At 37.8% G+C, this 27,279-nt stretch overlaps 1 long non-coding RNA gene across 5 annotated transcripts in view; it reads right to left on the bottom strand.

Annotated features, from left to right (window-relative positions):
• The window catches only part of LOC116235365 (uncharacterized), a 137,966-nt gene that overhangs the window by 102,446 nt on the left and 8,241 nt on the right, over window positions 1-27,279 (bottom strand). The window contains exon 4 of one of the 5 annotated variants that reach the window (XR_016469380.1): window positions 25,587-26,245. The exons of the other annotated variants lie outside the window; for them this stretch is intronic. This is a non-coding gene — a long non-coding RNA (uncharacterized LOC116235365). Of the gene's footprint in view, window positions 1-25,586; window positions 26,246-27,279 lie in introns of those variants that run through there. 5 annotated transcript variants of the gene reach the window in all.

Below are 27,279 nucleotides of genomic sequence, written 5' to 3'. Positions count from 1 at the left end.
TGCCTCTAGAGGAAAAAAAGTAGAAAACAATGGAAAGAAGATTGTCTCATTTGATGCCTACTGATTTTTTATTTTTATTTCTTAGTCTTACTTACATGAAGATCTCTGAACATCCAAGCTGCTATGTAGCTCTTCCTTTGCATAACGACTCATTCTGCACCCTGCCGTTTAGAGGATGCACTGTCACAGGCTCTCTCAACTGCTCACTCTACGTAAGGACAGACAGCCTCTTTGAACTCTGTCCTTTCCAGGCCAGATGAGGTGTAGAGTGACAATTAGCCTCCTTATTATTAACACCTCTTTCCTGCTTTCCCACGAAGCTTACAGAAGCGTTCACAATGCTGCAGCTGAAATGGGAGCGAGGCCAGGTCTGCTGGCAGGAATGGGGAGATATGGGCTAACGAAAGCCCAGGAACCTTTCCCTCAGGCCCGGTAACCTTGAAAAAAGTAGCACTGCTTCCAACAGGAGCAGCCTTCTGCCCCATGGCTGGGAAAAGTTGGCTTTGACTTCTAGCAGTTCTTCCTCTGTTGGATTTGCCACCTTGTTTCATCAAGCAATAAGAAAAAAAATTGACAGGCTTATTGCCACCCCTCTGCACAACGTTTCTTCCACTTTTTCAAGTAATATCTGAGACATCTTCCACTCTTTTTCCCCAGAAATAATGACTGAACATAGCAACAAAAAAGTCACGCCTTTTATAGTAACCAACAGGAACTCAGAGCAATACTACAAAATTTTAGCAAATACTTAAGATATATATATTTAGGATTTTCTTAATTGTTAGAAATAATACAAAAGGTTTCTTTCTTCAAATAAAAATAAATTTTCCATCAGCATGTTTGTAGGTTCCCAGTTAAGAGAATTTTCAAAAGCCAACGATGAAAAACTAAAACCAACTACAACACAGCAGGTTAAACATCATTAAATTTTCTCAAAAATTAGTGAAATATACTGGCTTCTACTCCCACTGAGGTGTGCAATTTTTTCCAAGCTTTTCTCATAAGAATGAGGGAAAAAAAATCAGCATTGTTTAGCATGTACTAGTATTTTCCCATCATTAAGTAGCTTTACTTCTTTTAAATATGTTATTATTTGCTCCTTTATACAGGAGAAGGGATGGTAAACCGTAGCCACTTGGCAAAGGAAGGAAAATAGAATCAACAAACCTGCTGAGATTATCTGCTGTGTGCTTTACTTGATAAATAATAACCACTTCAGTGCTGAGCATGTAAAAGGAAAGGTTAATGGTCTTGCTGATGCATTGGTACATCAGTAATAGCAGAGGATTTGTTTGTTGGCAATGAAATCAGATGAGCCCACATAGAGCATGGTACTTGCAATAGAAATATAGCTGGCTAAGTGCTTTAGCTTCACTACCCAAAGCCTGTTACAAAATGACTCCTAGCACCATATAAAATTGTCAAGGTTTCTCTGCAAAGTCTATTTATGTAAACTTCCTTTATATTAGATAGCTTGTTTCCTAGTCTTTATTATTATTTTTTTTTAATAGAAAATTGCAAGATGCTTGGTCTCTATCTTCTCTTGCTATCTTAACCGAGCTTTTGATGATGTCTCTACACAGGGCTCTGAATATAAGTGACAGTTTGCTAGAAGCACACGCACAGAGTCAGGGTTTATCCCTACGCACTGACTTAGTGCATAGCAGAAGCAACAAAGGTGAGGATTTACCAAAACTGAAAATTATGCTGATACTACTGATGAGAAACATACACTGCTTGCTGCAGAAGGGACATGAAGGATGCTTTGCTTAAGAGTTGGTTTGCCCAAAGTTCAGGGAGACTCCAACTGGCTACAGAAAAGTAAATTTGATACAAGATCAACCACTCACAGAAGTGAGTGATATTCTGCACTGATGGAAAAGCAGCATGCCTCTTAGCTATGCAACACAGGTTTGCTACCTAAATCAAGGTTGGAAAAGCTTCACCAGACCACGTTATAGAAGAGAGAGGTGATTTGGAAGAAAGCCAACAACACAGGCCTGTCAGAGGTTCAAGAGCAGGTCAGATCCTTATGAGATGTAAATCAACAAAACATTGCTGGCTTTCATTCATTCAGATCATTTTTCACCAGCTAAGAACATGCTCTTTCTCCGGTTAGATGAGACATAAAGGAAAATCAGATATAGCAAGAAGAGCTGGCATTCCTGGAGCCACTGGCAACTCTGTTTCAGCCAGTAATAAGAGTTTTAGAACTGTCCCCCAGTCAATGCTCAGCTGGAGCTGAGTATGCTAATTTGTGCAGGTGCTAACACACAGTAGCTTGGCAGCTTTGAATGGGAAAGAAAACTGACTGCTTCTCCACCTTTCAGTGGTGATTTGAGGCCTTTAAATGCAGGTGTAGGCTGAATCAGCTTGGAAGGTTGGTTTGACCAGACACTTAAGAAAAACTGATATAACAAGTCAAAAATACAATGAGAAACAGCTTTCATACAGCTGCTCCTAAGTAGACCAAAACAGTGGTAGCAAAAAGAGCTATTCACTTGTTTTTGCCTCTGCCCCTCTAGTGCTTATGTTAACGGTCTCAGAGATGGCTAATGGCTGGCTTCAGTCTTCAGAGCAACAACAAAAATATACATAATTCCTCCAAGATGTTAGAGGAAAGAGCGAGCAACATAGGTGTGAAGCAAATGTAAGAAATTTAATGTTTTCTCATGGCTCGCTTTCTGACACTTACAATGAGGTTGACCTTAAATGCAAAGTAATGCAAGTCAGTTCTTCATGGTTACCTATGATGGAAACTAACGTTTGCTTCTTCTGGTTTCAAGGTGCTTTGACTTAAAACACGTTTAGAGTCTACCCTGTTTAGTGAAGTAGTAATGCAGGATCAGTTCCTGACATGCTAACTGTAAGTGCTTCTACAGTCCTCTCAGAAGAAATAAGGCACTGCAGGTAACTAAAGAGTCAAACAAGCATTCAACCGTTTTTCTTCAATCTGACCACTTAATAACTGTAGTTAGACAACTGGCTATTCGGAACTGAAATGACTTAACTTCTTGGCTTAAGTTCAGAAGTGCTTAATTTAGTGAATATCTTGAAGCGTAACTCCTGCTGACTTTACTCCACATCTCCTATCAAGGTGCCTCTCCAAGTGCAGGTCTGACTCAGGATGTACATGCGTAATTTCAGACCTCCGTGTCATCTCACTGTGTCAGAGACTTCAATTAAGAAACCAAAGACAATTCCATTTCTGATATCCCCAAATCATTAGCAAGCTAGGCTAGCGGAAGCACAAAACACGTCTTCAGAACTCCTGTGCTGCAGAGGCCTGGCTACAAGTTTTATTCCATGTTTTTCTTTCCCTAGCATGAAAGACAACTTGCTTCTGAAGGCACATGTCCTGTGCACGCTCTAACAGAGCCCAGGAGCTTCTTTTATTGTCTGAGGCTTGGATTTCTAGTGTTAATGCATCACAGTATGCCCCCAGCAGAATAACCTTCTGTCCCATAGGTTTGTTTACTATACTATTTCTTGGTTTAATAAATGAGACATTTACTTGTAAATGGAAACATTTACTTGTTCATAAAGTTTTGTTATTGCTATTTAAAATTATTCCATGACTTCAGAGGGCTTATTTCAAATCACTGCCACATCTTTCTCTTGTTCATGGCTCCATAATATGTAAGAGTTAATTAAAGGAAAGGATTTCATTATTACCTTCCCCTCATATTTCTTCTGTTGAATTGGATAAGTTACCTATATTTCTAGTCTATTTCCTTAAAATTTAAAAAATATTTTTTTTTTTTTTCAGACAAGCAATTGAAATGTTTGCAAAAACATGGTGGTGGTGGCTTTTGTTTTTCTTTTATGTAGGAAGAAATGTAATAAAACCCCCACTAGTACAGAGAGTTCACCTCACTTTCAGTCTTTGCTCTAGTTTTTATTTTTACTACATATATATTACTTACTGAAGTATTCTAAGTGTAAATCTCTAACACGATGCATTATTTGTCATTATTTGATCATATAAATCCCAACACCTCGCTGACTAAGTGGCTCCACTCAGAGAAGCATTTCATCTTGTCTCAAAAACATATTGTATTAACAGTACTGGCCTTCTGTTGCCCCACTTGAACAAGTGTTTCATTTTCAACATCCCTTCAAGAGATGTATTACACTATTTTTATGAAAAGCATTAATTTACCTCCATTAGTCCATGGCGGGTTGGACTCAGTGAACTCTCCAAAGCCCTTCCAATCCCTGTAATTCCACGAATTTCCCTCCATACAAAGAGCTTTTGAGGCCTTTGCAAACTTCCTCATTAGCTTTTCATTTATCCAGTGCTGTGTAGTAGTTAGTGTTCTGTCAGATTTCAAGTGACAGTTTTGTATTCTTCATTACTCACGTGGAGTGCTATGCCCAGATGTGGAGCTCTCAGTACAAGAGAGATGTGGGTCTGTTACAGCACATCCAGAGGCAGCCCACAAAGGAAATGCAAGGGCTATGCTGAAAGTAATGCCTTCTATTTTATTATGTTGGCCTATTATATCAGTGATGGATATCAGTGGTATGGCAGTAGAGACCAAACTTTTCTGCCAATGTTAAATTTCATTGCTGTGCAACAAATGGCAGTAGAGGGGCAGTCTAACAATTTGGTGCCAGACATGGAAGCGTGTATGAAACAAGAATGTGGAACTGAATTCCTTCATGAGGAGAAAAATCACGCCCACTGACATTCAGTGAATGTTTATGGAGACCAAATGAGCACAGTGAGACAGTGGGTGGTATGTTTCAGCAGTGGTGACAGTGCAAGATTTTATGAACATGAAGGTTCTTGCTTGTGGCTGGCAAAAATGTATAGCTAATGGTGGTGACTACACTGAAAAATAGTGTTTTGTAGCTGAGAATTTGTTCTATCAAATATTGTTTTTGTGCTCTTCATGACTGTTGTAATTCCCATGAAAAAAATAGGAGGCATTATTTTCAGAGCAACCTATGTATACAGGATTGGATACAAACCTGAATTACATTTATTATTCTTTATACACTGGAATAATTTCTAATGTACAGTTTTAGCCTTCAGAGCAAACACAGTTAAATTTTTCATGTTAAATCTTTTCTGTTTGAGTACAAAACCAGTGACCTTCATTGAATTATGAGAAATACTGGAAATGCTTCATACTTCATTCTGTACTTCTTACTCATGCATTTTCTGACTGTTAAAGACAGGAGAAAGATTTAAGTCTACTACTGACAGTGAATTCCTTCACAAGAAAAGCTGTTTCTTGATTTAAGTAAACAAAGCAAAACCTAACTCCAGAACCAAAGCAAGTGTTCTCCATGCAAACTCCATGCGGCACCTTGCCTTTTTGTCAAGATAAATTCAAAAGCTGTGACTACTTAGAAGACACCTTCTAAAGATACGCACGCATCAATTCCTTGATTTCATCGTTCATTTTGGTGAGGAAGGAAATGACTACAGATGTCAACAGGAAAAACATTTTAACTAAAATATACGAACGCTATTTTGATATCAGTATAAAAGGAGTTTGATAATAGTTGAACACTCTGAGTGCTGCAGCAGCAGGAAGACTACTCATTAAGTTCAATCAAGATCACCTTGTAAATAGATTCAGTGCTGGAGATAAAAAGATATCACTTACTTTAATAGAAATGAAGACTCATAGCAGTATTCCCCCCCCCCCTCCATTTCCCCACTACACTTATTTGATTTAATTGTTTCCTCTGGGCTTCACAGGCGTACGTTACAGAGATTTGCCTTGATGTACATTTACCTATTGCCATTCAAACATTGGATGGGAGTATTCTTGGTAGCTCTTTGCTTCCACTTACAAAAAAAACAAACCACTTTATGTAAATGGAAAATTAAAAAGTTCAACATTAATAAATGCTGAAAATAATCTAAAAAAAACTGCATGTCTAGTCAGAAACAGCATCCCAGAACTTCACAGCTTCCACCACATGTGATGCAGTTCTGTGACAGAAACCTGTACCAAGAACTGAAGCTACTGTCAGCCAGAGGGAACATGATGAGATCCCAATTTGTAAATATCACTGGACCACTCTGAAGTGGTCTCATTCCTGGATTTGCCTTAAGCACCATTTGAAGGGCTAATTCTGTTTCATTTCCCTCTGTTTTCAGCTATTTAACATAATTAATTTGATCAGCCAGTAAAAAGAGCTTTTCTTTCTCTCATGATGCAAAGATGTAATTTCTTTGACCTCATATTTCTTTCTTTTTTTTTTTTTTAAATATAAGGTTCACACTTAGAAATACTGACTTGCATTGTTTGCAAGTATATTGCCAAAATAATTGTTTCAATAAATACATATGGTATTTCACCTACAATGGTAGCATTTCATCTTACCTTATAATGTCATGTTCATTATATTCCTTGTTACACTGCTCCAGTGAAGTTTTTTCTGATATCTAAATCCACATAACTACTGGGAAACATGGGAAACACAAACTAGATAGCTACTGGATAACTCCATAATATGACGCTATTACCTCTTCCTATAGCCTGACATAGGTGTATTGTTTCAGCGGTTAACTATTAAGGAGAAACCAAGCTCTGATTAAGCCCAAACTTCTGAGATTAAGCTAGTTTTGTAGAACATGAGAGTTTCAACAGAACTGCAAGACAACTGCTATTTTACCATGAGATAAAAATCTCTTCCCCCCTTCTTTAAATTCATTAACTGTTTCTACTGCTACAGCTATGAATTTATTAATTCTCTTAAGCATATGCTTACCTTTAAGAGAAATATCAACATATTTTAAGAACACATTTTAAGCATATGACTAATGATTTCAGTCACAAGTACTCTCTTCTGGGTTAACAAACACATAGCATAAGGAGATATTTTTTTGTTTATTAGGTAGAATTTTGACCCTTTTTACTCTATTCATTTGTCCTCCTTATTCTTCAGACCCACATAGATTTCATAGGATGTATTTCATAGGATGTTTGGGAGTTAAGATTACAGCAGGCATGGAAATAAACGCAATCACTTCCACCACTGGCCTGTATTATTTGATTACATAGTGCATTCAATGTAGGTGGGGGGGCTGTAAATTTATAAGCATCAAGACAGATGATGGTCTGATGATTGCAGTGTGTTATATTAACACCACAGTGTCATGCTTTTGATTGATGTACACACAATGTTCCTGTACTGTAAGCGTGGCTTGGGCACACAAACATCCACTACAGTTTCATACTTACTCAGTTACTCCCTCCCCACTTTTTTTTTTAATAGACATGCTAGTACAGCAAATGTATTTTCATTTGAAGCAGCCAGTCTGTAAGACACGACACTCAAGGTAGTACTCTTATTTTTATTTTATGGGATCTTGTTTTGTTTACAATTATCTGTGCCTGCTGTAGGTTCTCCAGAGAGCTTTTATTCCAAAGCAGGTGTATTTTCAGCTCATGTAATGGATATACAGATATTTGGCAATAAATAGATAGCGTTAAATGTTGCTGTAAAAATGAGATCTTTATTACCCAAAAGTTTAATAAAAAAATCCACCTGGGACCATCTACAAAAGAACTGATCCTTCTAGGCCTGTATTGAACCAGTGACAATTGTGCAAGATTCACAAGCAAACTGTATCCCTGACACATCCTAAAAACAGAAAAAATCCCAGACTGCACACCACACTAAATGGAGTACAAGGCATTCATTAGATAGGTACCATTTATTTTCTAATTTAAGCATTTAGTAGTGGCAGCTGTTTACAAACAAACACTTTCAGCATTAGACAAGTCCCATGTTAGGCTAGTTTCCCTTTCCAACTTCATTATCAAACAGTATGATTTTTTATCAGAATAACACAGAAGCCTCAGCCGAAAAAGAATTAGTTCTAAAGTAGCCAACAAATAATCTAAAATGTCAGCAGGAAGAGGAAACAACACTTACCAAGCACAGCACACTTCACGTACAAACAATATTTTCACTGAACTGCATCAGTTTTCACACCTAGCTTTTATGGATTAAATGACTTGACATTTTACTTCCCTTACACTGCACTGAATACAGACATATTGTATATTCTGGATGGAAATAGAAATTTATTTTCACAGGAGTAGACAACAATATCACAACCATCAGATCCAACAGTAATCCACAAGAAAATGTACACAGCACTATTTGTGCAACATACTCCACAAAGTCTTCCATCCAGTCACCTTCCTTCGCTTGTCTTGGGGGCAGGCAGGACTTCTGGTTCTCCAAAAAGAAGTTTCCTTGTGACCACCTAAAGCTTTCAAGTGTCATCACTCTTTATTTGCACTTATACTTAGAAAAAGCCAGGAAAAAAAAAAAAAAACAGCTAGATTTCTATCCACATCAATTGTGATCTATTCTTGCTAGAAGTGGTTAGTAGAGTTATGGGAGCCATTTGGCCCTTTTAACAACCTAGCTGTCATCCCCCCCTTCTGGCTGGCTGCTGGAATGATGTAGTTTGTGGAGCTCCCCCAGAGAACTCTAGCTACCACCCAGATGGCAGATGTGGTGCATCTAAGAGGTACCACTTGACAGTCCACCCCCTATGGATTGGGTTTGAGCAACCTGGTCTTGTGAGAGGCATTTCTGTTCATAGCAGGGGGTTGGAGGTTGATTGTCTTTAGGGTTCTGTCCAACACAAACCATTATGAGTCCATGACTTTGTGCTACAGGATGTATTTTTAGCAGACACCACTGAAGTTAATGAAGTAGCACTGGAGATCAGAAGTTTATGCTAGATGCTTCAATCCTGTCCAACTCTGTGATATTTTAAGCTAATGTATATCTTCAATTAGCACTGCCTTTGTGTATCCCCAGGTTTGGAGTCCTGTACTGATGAAATAGCCTAAAACCACTGCAATACTGACAAGTTATTAATTAGGACAGCAGGCCTGTCACAACCTCTAAGTCTCACCAACACTTCCCCTTGTTCCTTGGAGAGATATACTGTCACCTACTATTGGGATTATACTTCTCACCTCCAAAGCATAAGCCTCAGTCAGAGCAGCACATTGAAAATGACTATTGGTATTCTGTAGGCTGTTGACCTGAATCACTTCCTTTTTGATTTTATGAGTGAAGTCTCAGACCATTGAAAACAATGGAAGTTTTGCCACTATTTTCATTGGGGCCAGAATTTCACTCAATATATTCTACAGGGAATCCCAAGAAAAAGAATTTAATTAACAAAGCAGACTATCAAGTACAGTGGGACAGAAAGGGCTTGAAATATCCACGTCACTGTCTCCGTTATTGAGACAACTCTGGATAATTTAGGTAATCTACATAATCTTGCCATATTGGCTGAGAAAGCAGCATCTGATCCAAAGCCCATCATGGAAAAAAACCATCAGTTAACAGCACTGCTGGACTTCAACAAAGTAAAAGGGAAGCATTACAGAGAATGACTGAGGGTGACACTCTTGGAACTCCCTGTAAATTCAACTCTTGGCTTAGCACAAAAGCACTGCAAAAAATGCAGAGGTTTTAAACTCAACAAGAGCTGTATATTTTCCCATTACTGTCTGCACTGTGTTATTTGGTATACTCTAATGAGGTCATTAGCATACAATAATGACAATCATATGCAATATGAACTAGCCTCTGTTGGTAGCGATTGCATATTCCATTCAAAAGAGCATTCAGTTGCATGGTTTTTACCTTTCAACAGTTCATGGAACTAACAGAGTGGCAATATACATGGCATCAGAAAAAAATAAAAGAAAGATTTACTAGGATAAAAGATTTTTTATGAGAGCACAGTATTCTATTAGAAACATTCACATTTTACTATCAGCTACCCTAAAGAATAGCTGCAGTTCTATGATGTTAGTGCTTTTGTAGCTCTGTTGGTTTAAAGACAGCTGCCTTTGTTGGATTAGATTCACACATGCAAAAAAAAAAAAACAAAAAACCCTGTAGCCAGTGCCATGTAGGTCACCACGTACTGTTATTTGTCCACACTGCAAAAGCATTATTTAAGACCAAATCTTGTGGAGGATCCAAGGGTCCTCCATAGCATCTGAATTCACTGGTTTTTTGTTCATTGCTCAAAGAAAAACACAGGATCTTAAGAAAGAAAACGAAAACAGGTTAGTAGATGGACTTCTATGAAGCACAGAGTAACACCCAGTTGCAGATTTCAGTCTCCTGTGCATTTGCCAAAGCCAATGGCATGTAGCCTTATACTTGTTTTGTGCTAAAAAAAAAAAAACAAAAAGCCACAAAGACTCAGACATCACACAGATTCACCACAAATACAGTATAGAGAAAAGCAACACCTCTGAGAACATCTAACTTCATCCCAGCCTGCATAGTACTAATTTTCACAGTACAGTTATAGACAGTCATAATAATTTAAGAAATAAAAAACCAATATCTTCCTTCCTTCTATTAACTGCCTCTTCCACCTCCCCCCCCCAAAATAAACCCAGTTTTTGTTTTTTTTTTTAAAAAAAAGGACTCTCAGACTATTTCCAGTCAATTTCCCAAGTTTATGCATAATCCATATAACACATACTAACTTTTACATCTACTAGCAGATATCTCTATAACTGCTTGAGTATGAAGACCATCTTAATGGACATTAGTGTTGTTGGTCGAGTTTACACCTAGGTCACTTCAGCAGTGTACAAAGGGAAAACATAACTGGGTGGAGCTCTCTTCTTCAAGCACATTCTCAACCCATGAGAAGGGTAAGAACTTATTTTCAAGTTCCAATTAACATTTCTCAGCTCTTTAAAAACAAGACATGTTAGATGCTAACCCATAATAAAATAGCCCAGCAGGATAAATAAAATCATATGCCTCATTAGTGGGAAATATTGGTGATAGGTGAATGGTTGGACTGGATATGTTGGAGGTCTTTTCCAACCTCAATGACCCTGATTCATTCTATATTACATTCTGATATTCATGATTCTGACTATATCAAGTAAGATATTTATTAATTAACCAGCCAATAACTAATAGCCAATGATATCAATGTTTGTGGAAAGCTACAGAACCACTCAGAGATGGTCTTGAGTAAGAATCTTACAAGAAACTTCTATCATTTTTTCAAACTCATCCATCAAACCTTAAAAGCAAAACCAGTAATGGTTCCTACTTCTGCCCAATAAGGCACACAAGGCTCTCCTTTTTCACCCAGTACCACCAGCAAAAGTCATTCTGCCACTGAGCCGAGGCCCTGAGAAACCACTGGGTGCATTCATGGCCTTAAAGAGCACCTGGGTATGATTAGTTTCACTGAGGTCCTGACCTCACCTGCAGGATCCTTCCTCCTAATAAAGCTGTATATAGAAGAGCAAGCTCAGAACAGCTTTCAGATAAAGAAACTAATCACATGCAGAGACTCAGGTTGTCCCCGTAAGTATTAAATAGCAAAATAGCCTTTTTTTTTTTTAAGAGTAATTTTCCAGAATGGATTTTATCCTCCAGTGTTCATCAGGCCTGTGTCTTCACAGCATCTGAGACAAACAAAATGCTTTTGATGAAATACTATCTTACTTTATGTGCAGAACATGGCTTTAAATTTATAGAGCAAAGGAAGAAGTGGTTTACTTGCCTTGAGGGGAATAGAGAAGTGACAGTAGGCACTTAACAGCAAGTTCCAATTACAACATTTAAATATAATTGCATACTCTGTTAATCTATGTCAGGATGGCATCATTTTAATATGATTTTCACTAATTCTTTCTAATGTTATGAGTGATGTGCATGAAGCTTTACCTAGTGAAAAAGTTGAATTTTAGTTCTTAATATACACTCTAATTCTGTCTGTCAATTATGCTGCAGCAGAGTTCAAATAAAGGTCTGGGGATCTAGAGGATGTAGCTACCTTTATTAAAGTACTTCTATTGTAAATAGTTGTGTGGGTCAGGAGACAGTTATCATTTGGTCTTGTTATTTTTTATGAGCCTACTACTATTAGAATAGACTCTTGTGTATAATCATTTATACGTGTCATGGAATCTTACTTCAAATGGAAACTGCAAAGCAAAATAACAAAGACAGAAGTTTGACCTCTGCCAAAGCATTCACTTATGCACACACTTTTGCTTTACACTGAGCTACTACAGGAGACCATTACAATCCAAGAATCCAAAAGCACTTGGTACATCGTTTATAAACTCCACACTCCCAGTGAAATAGTAGAAACAGACATGCTAAGAATTGAAAGTCACATTCAGTAGTTACACATCAAAGCTTACCATAAGCATTGCTTTTATTTAAAGGTTATAGATGTTGGTGTCAGGAACAACTTTAGGTGATCCTTTCTTCTTGTCTGCCACATCTAGGCCTTCACTGGGATTTACTTTCTCCACAGTTACACTAATGAGGCTGATTGTACAACTGTATGCCAAGCTTGATCAGAACAATATCCTGAATTAAGAAGTGTTCTCTTCTGGAGGACTTTTCAGTCCTTGTCAGCTCATTCATCTGGCTTAGAACATGGCCCACGTTGTTGCATAAGAAAAAACATACAGTAATGCACTGCAGCCTATAATTGGAATGAATGTCTGAGATAAAGAAGGGAGAGAAATTGTATCATGGAACTGAATAAAGACCTTCCAAAGTTATTATTTTTCACTGAAGAGTATTAGAAACATCAAGCAATCTGTATAAAGATGCAAACTTCTGATTATGCTTTTCATAAAATGCTGCCAAGATGTTTTGTGAGCTGGGCATATAAACAGAATTTAATACAGAAATACAACCACCTCCTTGGAGAAATACTATTGTATTATTTAAGTGATGTGCCTGAGCAGAATAAAAAATAAAATGCTGTCTCTTTTCTGTTGTGGAATTACAGGAATACAATTATTGTGAAAACTTCTGCACTTTTGTGCAAACTGTCACTTGCTTTTTAGAACAAATTTAGATCTCATATGGAATTTAGATCTCACTGCCACCAACAGCACTATCGCCTAGCACCATGCTGGCACTGGGGTTGCTGTAATCATGCAGGAAGAATGCCACTTATTGAATCACTGGATTTTCCTTGGCGATTTCCCATCCAACACTACAGGGCTTGGCCGTGTTTAACTCACAAGATCAGGCAGGCTCTCAGCCAAAGTTGCAAGGCCACATATTTTCTTAAGCCTCCGACCAGCTGCCATGTTGAAAAGACAAGTTGCAAGTGCAAATTGCAACTACATAATTCTATGAAAATACCCCCTTATGACATTTCATTGCCTCATTTAGTCTTGGAAAAATTGCTCCTGGCCAGTCATCTATATTTTGTAGACGCCCTATTTTCTCTGTAACCATATAAAGGCACAAAATAATTTCAAAGTAGACTTTTTTCTCCCTCAATGGAAAGGACCCCAAAACTTCTAAATTTACCCTTAGTGAAGAGATGTTTATCCCAGAAGCTTACAAGAGAAGACAAAAAAAAAGTTCACTTTAGAAATCAGTGAAGCAAGCAAATGACTGTCCTACAAGCTCTTGGACAGCACTGCACAGAGCTACCATATGCTTCCTAGCGCTCCCCTAACTGCCAGCTGTCTCCACCTTGCTCCTTCCAAATGGCAGAGTGGGCAGCTGAATTGCCAAAATTGATGTTTTGACCTGCAGTTAGAGGCAGACAAGAGGCTCTGGGTCACTTTCATGAGAACATAAGCTCCATATAAGTAGAGCAAGGACAAAAGAGAGACACGTTGTTCCACTACTGTCACACAATGAGAACTCAGGAAGAGTGACAGTATAGAAACATATCTGCTAAACTACAGTGAGATCAAAACCGCGCACAGATTCTGAACAGTATTTTACATTTTCTTTCCTTTCTATTGTAGAGGAGGAAATGTTAAGCAACCTGCCAGGCAACAGAGTATCAGATCTACTGACCTTTAAATTTGTGCTGTGCTCTGAATACAGAAGCCTAAAACAAATGAATTTTCAATAAACACACAGGTTGGGGAATCCATACTGCAGTCACTATGTCATAATCTCCTCTCAGAATGAGGAACTAGATTTCCTCCATCTCTTGTCCTCCCTTATTTAAGCTTTATCCAAGTCAATACAAAACCATGCACATCGTCCTTCCTAAATGCTGGTACCACTCAGTAGTGAGATGCATTCCAGTGAGTGGCACCCATCATATAGAAATGGCATGTCCTCACTACCAGCTGACACAAAACTTGTACTAGCACAGGCCTACTGACATGAGGAATGAGCACATTAGTTCTTCTAAACTGAATGAGGATGTTAAATGAAAAGTCTAAGAGAAGAAAAGTCATTGTGACACTAAATTACAGTGATTGCTCCTTGATTCTGTCATGTTGCCATGGAAAATATAGAAACCCAAGAGAAAACTTATGTGAGATACCAGTACTGTTAACATGGTTTTATTAATTCCCTCCCTTCCCCCCCATACATTACTGCACTGTTGAATCTGGCAATTTTCTACTACATCAGCCAGAATCCTAAAGCTTCCTCCTTATAAAAGAGGAAATTGAATAGGTTATGACTGCCTGATTTCAGATATTCTCAAAGGTAAGAATCTCCTGGGACATTTTACAAATGAAAGCTTTTACTAACGAAACACATAATAGGGAGGTGTGAAGTGGGATGTATGAATACATCCTTCTCTCAGTTATAGACTTAAACCTTGAAAGAAATACTAGGGAACAGTTAAAAACCTTTTAATTTAGTGCAGTCTAAATGAATTGGGTGCTCTAACAGACTTCGTTTGGATAGGTCTGTAAGATCATAAATCCTCAAAACTCTTAAAAACTTAATCTCATGACAGCATGGAGACACCGACCATACTACAGAAAAGGCAGAAGACTGCAGTTATCTCAGCAGTCTTCATCACCCTGTACTTCCTGAGAATTTCACAAAGAAAGCATTAAGGATGCCAGAATTCACATACTACAACTAGAACACCCACTAACAGGGCCAAACAAAACAGCAGTGTGCAAAAAAAACAAACAACCCTAACCCCTCCTCCCCTCCCCCCCCCAAAAAAAAACTAACTTACTTTTATTTGCCCTTTATACTAAAGCAAGACCTGCAGAACCAGACTTCTGAGGAAACAGGTTTTAGGTGAGACGTGCTGCCTATCTACATTGTGTCTGTAATGAAAGTACTGCAAAGAAAGCAGAGCAGCAAAGTTCCAAACAGCAACAAGCATGGATTTGCTCAAATGAAACACATGCACAGAAATAAAGGCAAGAAGCTGCTTACCTTCAGAAGACCAGAGGCATGCAGGGATCTCCAGCAAGATACACTCACCTCCACTACCAACCCTTAAATGAGGTCTGGGAAGGGGTGGATCCTGGCATCAGCCCTTCTGGTCAATCAGGTACATTACATGAACCTAAGCTCCTCTGAGTTGACCCTCCCTTCCCACCAGGTGCTCAATCATTGCTTCAAACTGTGACTTAGCATTTCTGCTACGGTGTCCTTTAATACTTTCTTGGATTGCTGGTGAATTTCAAACATTTCTTAAGGATGGTTAAACTTCTCCAGGTTAGGTAAAAGTCAGCACTTGGTCAGAAGAAAAAGACCCACTGAGTGAACCTCTGCCTAAGGAAGCATTTATAGTGCAAGTAGACAGTATTAGAGACCAGAAAATCCTCAGAGGATTGCTCCTTTCTAGCACCCCTATTCTCAGTGTGACTTTTCACCACCAAAGACTTACTACAGGACACAAAGCCATGGGGAAGGCCAGTCTTCACTAGCTCAGTTTCCCATTGAATGACTAGTTTTAACTCTGACCTTAGTGCTACCAAAAGCAGTCTTAGCTGGAAGCCATAAACTTCTAGGGATGTTTCATTACTCATAGGTCATGAAAGTATTAGATAAATGTCTTCAGCCCTGACAGACAGGAGAACGTTGCAAGGCTGGGATACTGAACTGACTCTTCACAAAATTTTCTCCACCCTAGGGTTTCCTTAACGTTGTGAAGTGGAACCAATATTATGCTTGGTGCATTTGCGCTCCTATTCTCTAGGACACTCGCTTTCAAAGCTTTCAAGAACTTTTTGGTGCAGAAAGGTACAACAGGCAAATTAGGCTCAAGTAACTAAATAAGATGGTGTTTGTGTGTAGAAAAGACAGACACATACATGCTCATAACATGAAACACCCCCCTTCTCCCATCTGTATGCTTTGCTCTTCTCTAATGATGCTTCCACTTCACCTGTGACTCTTTCTGAAGAGGAGATACACAACAGCTGGTGTAAGAACACAAAGTAAGGGGAGTACAGCTATTAAAGGAATTAACTTATGAAGCCTGGACACCACAAGGAGCTGTTTTCCATGTCACTGTGCATTCAACACGGAATCTGTGTCATCACATGGTGCAGCAGTCTTGGCAAATCTGCTTCAGAGCTGAGTCTGCTGGCACTTTGCAGCTACCATCATGCCTGCTGCTGTTGCTCTTTGGCTGCCTTTCTGCAAATGGTATTTTCTTGATCTCGCTCTGCTGCCACATAGATAGACAGAGCTAAGTTCAGTTCTAGCTTACAGATACAGTCTGTCATTAGGCTGAATGGCATTATTCTGGATTTCTTTTTAGATAGTATTTGTCCATAATAGGCATCCTAATGAACAAGAATATAATGCATTTCTTCTTTAATCCTAGAATATAAGGAATAGGTCAGGAATTCTTAAATCTCTTTGGGCATAATTGTGTTAGTCAGCTCAGTTCAGGTGTTATTTTTTCAGTGAAGATCATTCAGCAGATAAGAAAGCCCTGAAGTTCTGGCATTATACCTGAATTCTTTAAAGGCATAGCAGAGCTTACTGGGAACGGTAGTTTTTCTTGTGTGTAAATCAGCAAAGGAGCCATTAATATACCATGCTGCTCTTGAGATAATTTTGTATCTAACACAGGTTGTTTCTTATAAATAAAACTGTATCCACTCCTGTGGGTATTTGGTTATAAAACTGGAAAGGCTTGAAGACACAGCAACTCCTGGCACATGCCAAGTATTGGTATGTTACTGTATCATGTTGTCTATTGTGCTAGACAATTTGTTTTTCCTACTGTACTATTCCTTTTCTGCATAAGAAAAATGCATCTCATTAAACTGTTCATTATTTTACAGTTCTTGAGGAATGCTTCAAATCAATCCTGCTCTGACACTTACTTCGTCTATAAAGTACGATGTTACTTGTCATTCCATTCTGTTGCTCTCATTTGCCATGAAGAGGACATATTTGCTGTCTGCTGACCTCTCTGGACTGCAGACAGCACACGTTAAAGGGATTTGCTCTATATCCACCCTATGCAAGTCCTTGTAGTGTGACTAATTCCCTGGGCAAACATTGTCTTGAACACATCTTGAGGATTTTTTTCCTGTTTCTTTACCAGATCTCCATGTAGCCAAAGCTGGGCAAGTCTTGAGAATGAATTCCCACTTTAGAAATAAACTTGCATGCATGTTTCAAGGTGCTGACAGTAATGGGTCGGTTTACACAGCCAGCACTCTGACGCAGGTCTGCAAGCCTTTTGGAAAACTGAGATTTAAGAGTTGTCTTTGCCATACAGAAGCCATGTTATCATGCTAGGACAAAAACTGGAAGAGTAACAACCCTGCAGCAAGGTGTCTGCAGAGAATTAGGGCTGCTGATATCTTTTTCTTCCTTCTATCAACCCTTGCATAAAAGGAAAGCAATAGTATCTGTACAGCCTGTACTTCTTTTAGGAAATTTCTGCCTCTGAAAGGTTTCATCAATACTTGTGCTAACCTACTATTATGTACGTGACAGATGCTTTAATTTACCAAAAAAAAAAAAAAGAAAAAGAAAAAGAAAAAAAAAGAAAAAAAAAAGAAAAAAGAAAAAAAAAAAAGAAGAGAAGAAAGGTTTGATCTTTTGATGTAAGTATGAAAATAACATCTTTTAAATGTTATTATTTCAGCAACTGTAGTTTCAGAATCCAACTTTCTCTTCTCTGCCTTTCTCTGTGACTGACAAATCTTTCAGATTCATTTTTGCTGCCTTTGACATATTTTTGCACTTCTTGCATAATCTACCTTGTGTTTTAATCCCCTCCTGCTCCTAGCTATCCTGTTGCCAGAGAAAATCTGTGCCATTTGTGGATTATGCCATTTTTGGAAAACCTTTCCCACGACAGAGGGACCAAGGGGGCAAAGCCTATTTCTTCCTCTTATGCCAGACACACCAGATACACAAAATATGTGGACAGGCATAAACTTCACCAGACATTCACGCAGGCAAAACCACACTGACAACTGGCTTACAACCTCCCCTCAAGCATTTACTTCTCAAGCAATCAGAAGACTTCCCCGATACCAATACCAAGTAATTTGCATCTAGCATGTTTGGACTAACCTAATCAACTTGATATAACTATGTATTTTAAACGGCTCGGTGGGACAGCAAGAACAGTGCAGTACGACTTGGAGCAATTTTTACTCTAAACTTTACCAGACATTGTCTGGTTTAGTTTATCTTTATGGCTGGTTCCTTAGCTTCTGGCAAGGCAAGTATTTAAAAAATGAACATATGTTGCATAAAATGACAATGCATGTAAATTAGATATTTTACTCCGACATACATTTCTAGCACAGCCCTCTTTCTGCAAAGGAATCTCTATTGCTAACAATTCTGATCATATTCTGTGAAGTCTGTGTGGCCACGTCTGGTATTTTTTGCATGTCTGGTAAAATGCAGCCGCATTTCACAAGTCGTTCATTACCTGCAAATGCAGGTTAAGTAACCTATACCAAGTAAAGATGAACTTTTGGATAACTGATGTAATGAGAATGGGGTTCATTGTAGTAAATAGTTCTTTGTGAGTTAGGGTTCATAAACTCTTTCTGTGGAAGATACTGTTCTACTGAATATCTCATTCCTGGATGTGAGTTACTAACATGCAAAGCAGGAGCTAATTGCTGCTCTGCATTATAGATGGGCTGTATACACATTTCTTTTTAAGCAGTGGCAGTGAAATTCAAAGCATTGTGGTTAATAGCTCTAAAGAGTGCTAAGAATAATCATACTATTTGCTTACTCTTCCCCAAATAACCTTCCTGACTGGATTTTTGTTCTTAAAAACTGAAGCTGAATGAGAGAAAACAGAATCAGATCTGCCTGAAATGTCAAATCTTAGGAGCACAGCTTGGAGAGCAGACAGATGGACCTAGCAAAAAGCAACCGCATATGAAAGTGCTATAATCCGTTGGAGCAGCATGTTAGTCGAGAACAATCAGATTCAAAATTGTTCCTCTGAAATTTTCTTGCTGGCAACCAAACATTGTGACTTTTGTCATCATGCTACAAGGATGAATCAAATGGGTGACAAGAGCCAGGGACTGGAGAGAAAGCAGCAGATGTGAAGAGAGAACGGTAAAGCCAGCACAAAATGCTGCTATCGTTTATGAGGAGAAGTGATTATGGCATTAATCAGCATTCCATAATCAATGGCAAAAATTCTGAGTAGTGCCAATACCTATTCATCTTTATTTATGCATATGCCACTCCCTCTTTACAGTATTATCCCTGGGAATAGTTTCTGGGCTATAAAGATTGTTGCCATGAAAAAAAGATAATTGTAGTTCATGACCTGGAGGCCAAGGTAGTGCATAATAACACTATTGTGCTCTGGGATGTACAGAGAGCTCTATAATGAGGGTGAAATGTAACCAAATATGCCATTCCAGCGTAAAGTCAACAATGCGTTTTAAACAGAAAATTCTAGCTGTGCTATTAGAAATATGCTTTTGCCAGGATGTAATTACACAGAAAACTAAATTATATCACAAAAGTGATAGCATTCCTGACATCAACAGCCAAAAAGGTACTTTACCCCAGGAGCTTACTAGACCTGTGAACAATGAAAAGTTGTGTTGGAGGGCACTTAGCCTGGGACAGAAGTCCTGCCTTTGAGTGCAGAATGCTTAACTCTTTCCTTCCTTCTGGAGCAATGTTTTCTGTCTTGCACACTCCATAACTACAACCAATATCTGCCATTTCTGGGAGTGGGAACTATTTCCCAGTATAGTACTAAAATGTTCTGGTTATAAGCTTTAAAATTATCTAAAAGAGAGTCTGGCTCAGCAAACTTTGAGCCTGCTGTTTCCAGAAGGCTTCAGCTCAGCTCATAGGATAAGGAGGCCTCAGGGACACTTTGCTGTTTTTGGCAAGGACCACACTAAAAACCCAAACCAATTCTGACTTCTCCTCTTTACTGGTTGTAATTTCATTTTCAATTTCCAGCATACAGTTAGAAGAATACAGTGTTTTGTTGTGTTGTGTTTTTTTTTTTACACATACTTACAGATAATAAGCTGCATCACACTGAATTGGAAGGTGGCATACTCTTAGAGAGAGAAGAGTGTTAGAAGTTTATGGGCAGTTTTACTTAAAGCTATAGTCTACACCAGGTTCCCCTGATGGAAAAGAAAAGGCATGTTTAAAGCCATAAAACGATGCTCCATTTGTATTGCATGGTATCTGGACATACTGGATTAAGTTGCTTTTTGTGATGTTATGTGACTGAACGTAACCAAGTATAACCATATGGCCCATGAAGTAACTTGTGAAACAGACTAGCCTTACCCTGGGAATAGATGCTGCTTATTTTTGATCCCCCCCAAAAAATCTATGTCTGAATTGCTTGCAAGTAGTGCAAGGGAGCAGAGCTTTACTTTGTGACCAGAGCAGCTGCCAGACAGAATCCTCACACCAGCTCAGCTATAAAATGTACTCATAGGTCAAAGATACAGAACAATCTGAACCATGCTCATGGCCGTCTTCAGTGTTTCCTGGAGTAGAACTGTTATATATAGGAACGTTACAATGCTGTTCCTGTTTATGTTAAACTGAACGCTCTAAAGACTATCACAATATTCTGGTTAGTTCTCTGAGGAAAAGACTGATCTCAGAATAGAATTCTCCTACGTACAGGATAAAATAATCTGTTTGAAGTTATCCCGATTCATTTTTCTTTAGCCTTAGTTCCTGTCCTCTGTCTTTGACAGCTAATTCTTTCCTATTCTTCTGCACTATAGTTTAATCACATAAAACTACACAAACACATCTCACATATTTCAAATGCTCAATATTTCTGGTTTCTTTTGTATAATGATGATCTGTAAATCCTAGAAGCTTTCAGGATAAAAGTTGAAAGACTCTACTAGCACATCCATGTTTGCCATTTTTAGTAGTAGTTGGATGTTCTGTGGCAAGTGAATAACACAAAGATGAACCATAATTACAAAGATAAGGCTTAAATCATAGTTACTTCTGGATTAATCTGAATGTCAAGCTTGGGAATAGGCTATGACAAAAAGATATAGAAGTTTGAAACTGTCTTCCCAAGGACTAAATAAGGACTGAATATAGAGTTTTCAGTCAAACCTTTTGAAATATCTTAATTACTTCTAATTTCTAAGGCTGTGCAGAGTTGAGTTCTAACAAGACACTGCTGTGAGAACAGAACTGGAGCACATTGAGCAGCAGTTGATAGCTGACACTCTTTATTCTTCACTGTCAGTAACATCCATAAAATTCATATTTTAAAATAAATAAAAAGATGATGAAGAAAAGTAAGCTGTAGATTGATCCAGTTATCAATTGTTGTTTTAAATCATGATTAATAGTGATGTTTCTATTAAAAACGTATGGAAAAAAAATGCATGTTCTGGTTCTTGAATATCTTAGTGGAAATAGCTTTACTATCAGGTACATCCTGTTCCAGTTGCCTTTGAATTAAATTATACTAGCTAGAAACCAATGGCTAGGTAAGTAAATCAAAGGCAGTATTACTGATGAATGTCCAGAGGCAGATCTACACAATTCTATGTTGTAGTCCTATAATTAGAAAGTGCACTCTAAATTCAAATATTGTATCAACTACCTGTTGACTTTATTAGATCAGTATATTTTTATGACCTATTAGATTTTTGGGAGGCATCCATAATGATCTAAGTCTCTGCTGAGCATATAAATCTAGGCATGATGAATTCTATTTCATGACGGAGATTTATGCTTTAAAAAAAAAAGGAATATTTGGCATTAAGATATTTGCAAATTTCCTAAGGATTTATTTGTCTGTATCATCTGAAAGTTACTCTATTTTCAACCAGTTTCGTGTGCTTTCTAAAGACTGAACATCTATTTTCTCTGTTATGTTAAATAAGGAGAGATATGTGAAGTTATATAACGTAATTCTGTGCTCATGTGTAGATGTGCATGTATGTGTAGGAAAGTTACTCTCTACTTTTCATGCAGTGATGTGTCACACCAATCCATTTATAGCTCTGTTTTCTCAATTGTTTGCAGACACAGTGTTCCCATAGATGTCAGTGGTAAAAGTATCATGCCCTATTCATGTATATATACATGCGGGATTAAAAGAGAAAGGGAAATTGGCTTCCCTAGTGCCCAAGGAATTCCCTTTTTAGACTTATTTCACCTCCGGAAGGAGTCAAATGCCTGAATTACTGAGACTGAATTATAGTGATAGTATAACAACAGATATTGAATTCTTATCCACATCTGACAATAAAATGTAGTGATGGAGAATTAGAAATATAGAAATGTAGGAATGATTATTCTTTCTTACAGGTAAATGTCAAAGCACTGAGTACTCTCTTCTTTTCACAGTGTTTTCCTTTGTCACTCAGTTTGTTCAAAAAATGCAATTTAAGTAGATGGCATGAAAACAAAGCTACCAAAAGCATGATCTATTAAGAGAAAAGCTTTGATCTTGTTACTTCATATCAAAAAGCTCAGTAGTAAGACACTAAATAGGAAATATCATGGAAATTATGGTTTTTTGACCTTTGTCCTTTGAGCATCAACTAGATCTTTTTTCTCCCATGTGACTGATAAGCAGAGCTTAGAAGGAATGAAGACATGTGAAGCCTGTGCAGGTTCTTTAGTGCAAACTCACTGCATCCTCCCCAGAAAAGCAGAGCTCTGCGTATTCCATTATTAAAGCTGAAACTAACTAAAATGGTGCCTCCTTTGTGTTGCAATTTACAGCAGACTGAGGATGTGCAAATCTTGAAACTGCAGATTCATTTTCACTAATTTCATCAAATATGCATCTGTGAGGGAAATAGGCATAGCCAGGACTATTCCCAAAGAACAATTTCATAAATTACATGTGTTCTGCACAGACTTTCAGGGACAGACTAAACATTCATCAACCCTTCTATGGATTTTTTCCTCAGGTACTTTTATTTTTCTCTCCCCTTTGTCTTGGAGAGTTGAGCCATTTCCTTCATAAAGTAATCATCTTCTTGAAATAAGAAAATAGAATCTTCTGACAACTGTACATCAATATGGTATTCAAGCTACATAAAATAATCCCAACATCAGCTTCTTTGTCAATTTTCCAAATCCTAACCTACTATTAATATGCTAGAAAGATGGCAAAACCAACTATCCTGCTACGTGGATCCTTCTGGCTAAATGAGTGCAATAGGATGTGTGTCAGCTTTTGTGACAACATAGAAAGAGTGGAAAAAATAGACTGAAAAAGAATTGTAACAAAAAAAAAAAAAAAAAAAAGAGCATATGCCATCAATAAGCAAACATTAAAACCAAATTCTGCAAAATAATTTTAAAACCAGTGGTTTATAAGAACAGACTTGCAACATTCTGTAATTGTATTTATACAATTACATTGCTTACAAGGTGGATTATTGTTGGTTTTGAAATTGTGGCTTGACTGATCTCAGCTTGAAACAACAATCTATCTATGAGTGTATCCATTACCAGTGGGCAACTGTTTAGTGTAGGAAGTCTGAACTGAAGACTACTGTGATGTAGTCACGAAAGAAGATTAAGCATGTTCTACTACATGTGACTACTTTGTGCTATTTAATGTGAAAAGTGAGTCATCTGCAGCTGCCTCATTCCTCTCATGTGTCTCCCTAAAAGCTCCCTTTGCCTAGAACTGGTATTATGAATGTAGGTGCAATGACTGAATTACAATGATTACACGATTGTACTGACTTTTTTGTTGCTATTCATTGTGGTATATGGTGGGGTTTGTTATCTAAAGACTCTCAAGATGATTGTTGCCTGAAATATCTTACAAAAAACTTTCATTGTAAGTGATAGAATTCTAAATATCAAAATGTAGATGAGAATGGAAAAAAAATGGAACAAGGTAGTGAACTTTTATGATAGAACATCTTCTAATTACAATAACACACTCCAGGGCTCAAATTATCAAATGATAATTTACACCTAGGTGATTTGACAGCACTCGGCCTTTGGCCTTCTGCCTAACAACACAATAGGCGTAAATCATTACCAAGTGATTCACACCCTGTCATGTCTTATTGCTTAATTAATTTGTCTAAAAGGCTTTCCATGAGAACTTTTAGCAAATGCCTTTGTTGTACATCTTTCAGTATGGGGGTCAATACCTGCCCTCTGTCATTCTCAGTTCTCCTTTCAGCCTCTTGTGTTTTAAATGTGTCCAGGAAATTTTTGTTTTTACCACACAATCATTTAAGTTAATGCTTCCATTTAATGGTCTTCCTTTAGGTAAATTTGTCTGTTGTTTTCTGGCTACTTTATCTGTGGATCCATGCATGGAGGCAGAACTCATGCTGAGCTTTAGAGTGCAGACTGCCTAGAACAATTGATCTAAGGTGTCACTGGAAAATTGCACTCAGAAAGTTAAGATGCTCTTATTTTTGCTCATTAATAACTGTTTTTTTACTCAGAGAGGAATATCAACTATCTATAAGCTTAGAACAGTACTGTTCAGTAAGACGTTAAATTTTTTGAACAGAAATATTGTATAGTATACTCTTGCAATGATCCAACCCTAAGCCCCACCAGAGTTTTGAAGAGCAAACAGTAAGTCTGATAACACAAAGGAAAAGTTAAGCAAGTTCATAAGGAATATAACTACTGATGGCCATTGAACATGATGAGCCAGCTGAAGCCTCCAGTCCTTAAACTACTTGCTACTGAAAATGAGTATGATTATACAAGGTCACTCTAGTTTGCTTTTTTAGTCCACCCTCAAAATTTGCTGTGGACTCCTTTGGTTGAGATATCTCTAGATTAGATGGATTGAGCATGAAGGAATATTTTATGTTCTTACAGAATTGATAAACAGAATTTCCCAGAGACCATTTTCTGCTAGAAAAGACAATGGATTTAAAGGAAATGTTAGCCTTTGCAACAGCAATACTTTTTTTTACATGCATAGAATACACAAATATTTGATGAAAACTTCTTTGATACCACTTTACTGATCATAATTTTTTATGATGAGATTATGATTTCACTCAGACTTCATCACATAGCTGAAAAGCAACTGGGCTGGAAACTGTCCGTAAATTACCTTAGGCCTATCTCAGGTCATGACTAGACACAGGATTTTTATTGTCTGTACAAGTGAACGTAGAATCAAGTTTCTCTCCTAGTGCCATTTGTTGTTTTGGATACATCTTCAATTTTTGTTAGAAATTTGTATAGACGAATACTCTTTCTAAGAAGGAAGGTGAGCAGTTCCTATATTTTACCACTGTTTGCATTTAGCAGAGACCTTCCTGAACATTAGCCAACCCAAATGCTCAAGAGAGGCATCCAAGGTTACCAAGCTCAGCTGTTCAGCAAGGATGATCTTGCTGAGAAGGGCCAGACTATCCAAATACATAACATTGCATAGAACATACAGACAAGCCCAACAACAGTGATTTTAAAGACAGTTGCATAGAGGTCTGGCTGCTCCTTTCGTTCCTTTTATTTCAGAAAAGAAAATTAATTCAGTGTCATTTCATCTCCTACAAATGCTGGAAAAGTACCCATGAGGCTAGTAGCCAAGCTGAAAAGAAACTTTCAAGGACCACCCAGAATCTGTCCTTGGTGATCCAGGGCAACAGAGCCTTAAAGGAAGATTTTCTTTCTTCTTTGTTTTTGTCTTCAACTTCAAAAGGCAAAAAAAGTCTTTTAAGCACTTACACAGCTGCTCAGACACTAGCTTGCTCTGTCAGTCAGCTTGGCCCACGCTCCTTGGCTTCCCTTATCTTAATGCTGAGCACTTCAGTAGTGACATTGAGTTCTCAAACAATGCACCACTTTTTTATTAAAAATTACATCAGATCTGGACGTTTGGATTCTGAAGATGCATGTATCTCATTTTAGTGATTTACTGATTCTCATCCTTAAAAAATGCATTGAAAGATATCATTAACTTCAGGAACTTCTTTATTTCTTTGACTTCTGATTCTTGCACAGCTGAGCCTCATTTCCACTCACTTCACAAAATGTTCTGAACACGAAGCAGTAAATGCAGCTTTCCCTGGTAAAAGAAGCATCTTTTGCATTTGCCATAACTGTCTTTTAGATGACAACTAACTGGCAGTTTTCTTTATTCTCTTTCTGAATTCAAATGATCCCTATTTTGTAAGTGGACTCAGTCAACAACAACAACAACAAACATAAAAAAGGAAACTGAAATAAAGCCATCTATATCAAAAAGTGGAAGATGACAATATCTTCAGGGAGACTATCCTTCAGATCTTTATTTGTATCAAGAGTATAAAGCTGAGTATCTGCTCAAATTTTACTGTGCAAACTTAGTTTGCAACTCTTCTGTAAAACATATATGTAGGAAAGTGAAAAATTATTTTTAACAGTAGCAGAATAGAATATCATATTTAAGTGATAACAAGGCCTCTATCATTTTTCCGTTTGAATAGAAATTCCAGATTAGTAATGTTCTTTAAGATTAAGCAAACCTGTGGGCTCATTTCTTACATCAGAACCCAGGATACTCCACAGCTTACAAGGAAGCCTTGCAAAAGAGATGGTTCATGTAGCATGATCCAAATGTGCCACGAGAGCTCAGGTTGACCTCTGAATCCTGTGCACTGATTTTCATTACATTTATCCAAGGGCTTAAGATAAATATTTTTTCCTGTTCTTTTATTCTATTTTTTTCTCATTATAGTTAATATCATCAGAGCAATAGAAGCTGAAAAGAGCTCATTTGATGTAAATGCCTTAAAAGCACCTCCTAATTGTGCCTGTATCAAATTTGCATGCCAGCCATCTGCACAAAAAAACCTTGTCTTTGCTCCAGTGAAGCTGACTTGCTGAACTTAAGTCTCTGGATTTGTACTTCTCTGCACCATTGCATGGTTATTTGTGCAAACATGGGCAATATGAATAGCAGCAGCTGCGCAAGTCCATCTGAGGGCAGAATGCATCCTTAATCTTTAACAATAATAGTGGCAATACTTCACATTTAAATAAGCCTTTTCATCTTCAAAGCCCTCTGCAGCACGGATTCACCCAACACCTCTCAGTTGTGGATATTATTAGCAGCATTTT

The sequence above is a fragment of the Phasianus colchicus genome, chromosome 9 (assembly GCF_987193195.1).
Source record: "Phasianus colchicus chromosome 9, bPhaCol1.hap1.1, whole genome shotgun sequence".
NCBI classification, from domain to species: Eukaryota; Metazoa; Chordata; class Aves; order Galliformes; family Phasianidae; genus Phasianus; species Phasianus colchicus.
Note: the sequence above shows the minus strand (reverse complement) of the source record. Positions and strands in the feature narration are given on the sequence as shown.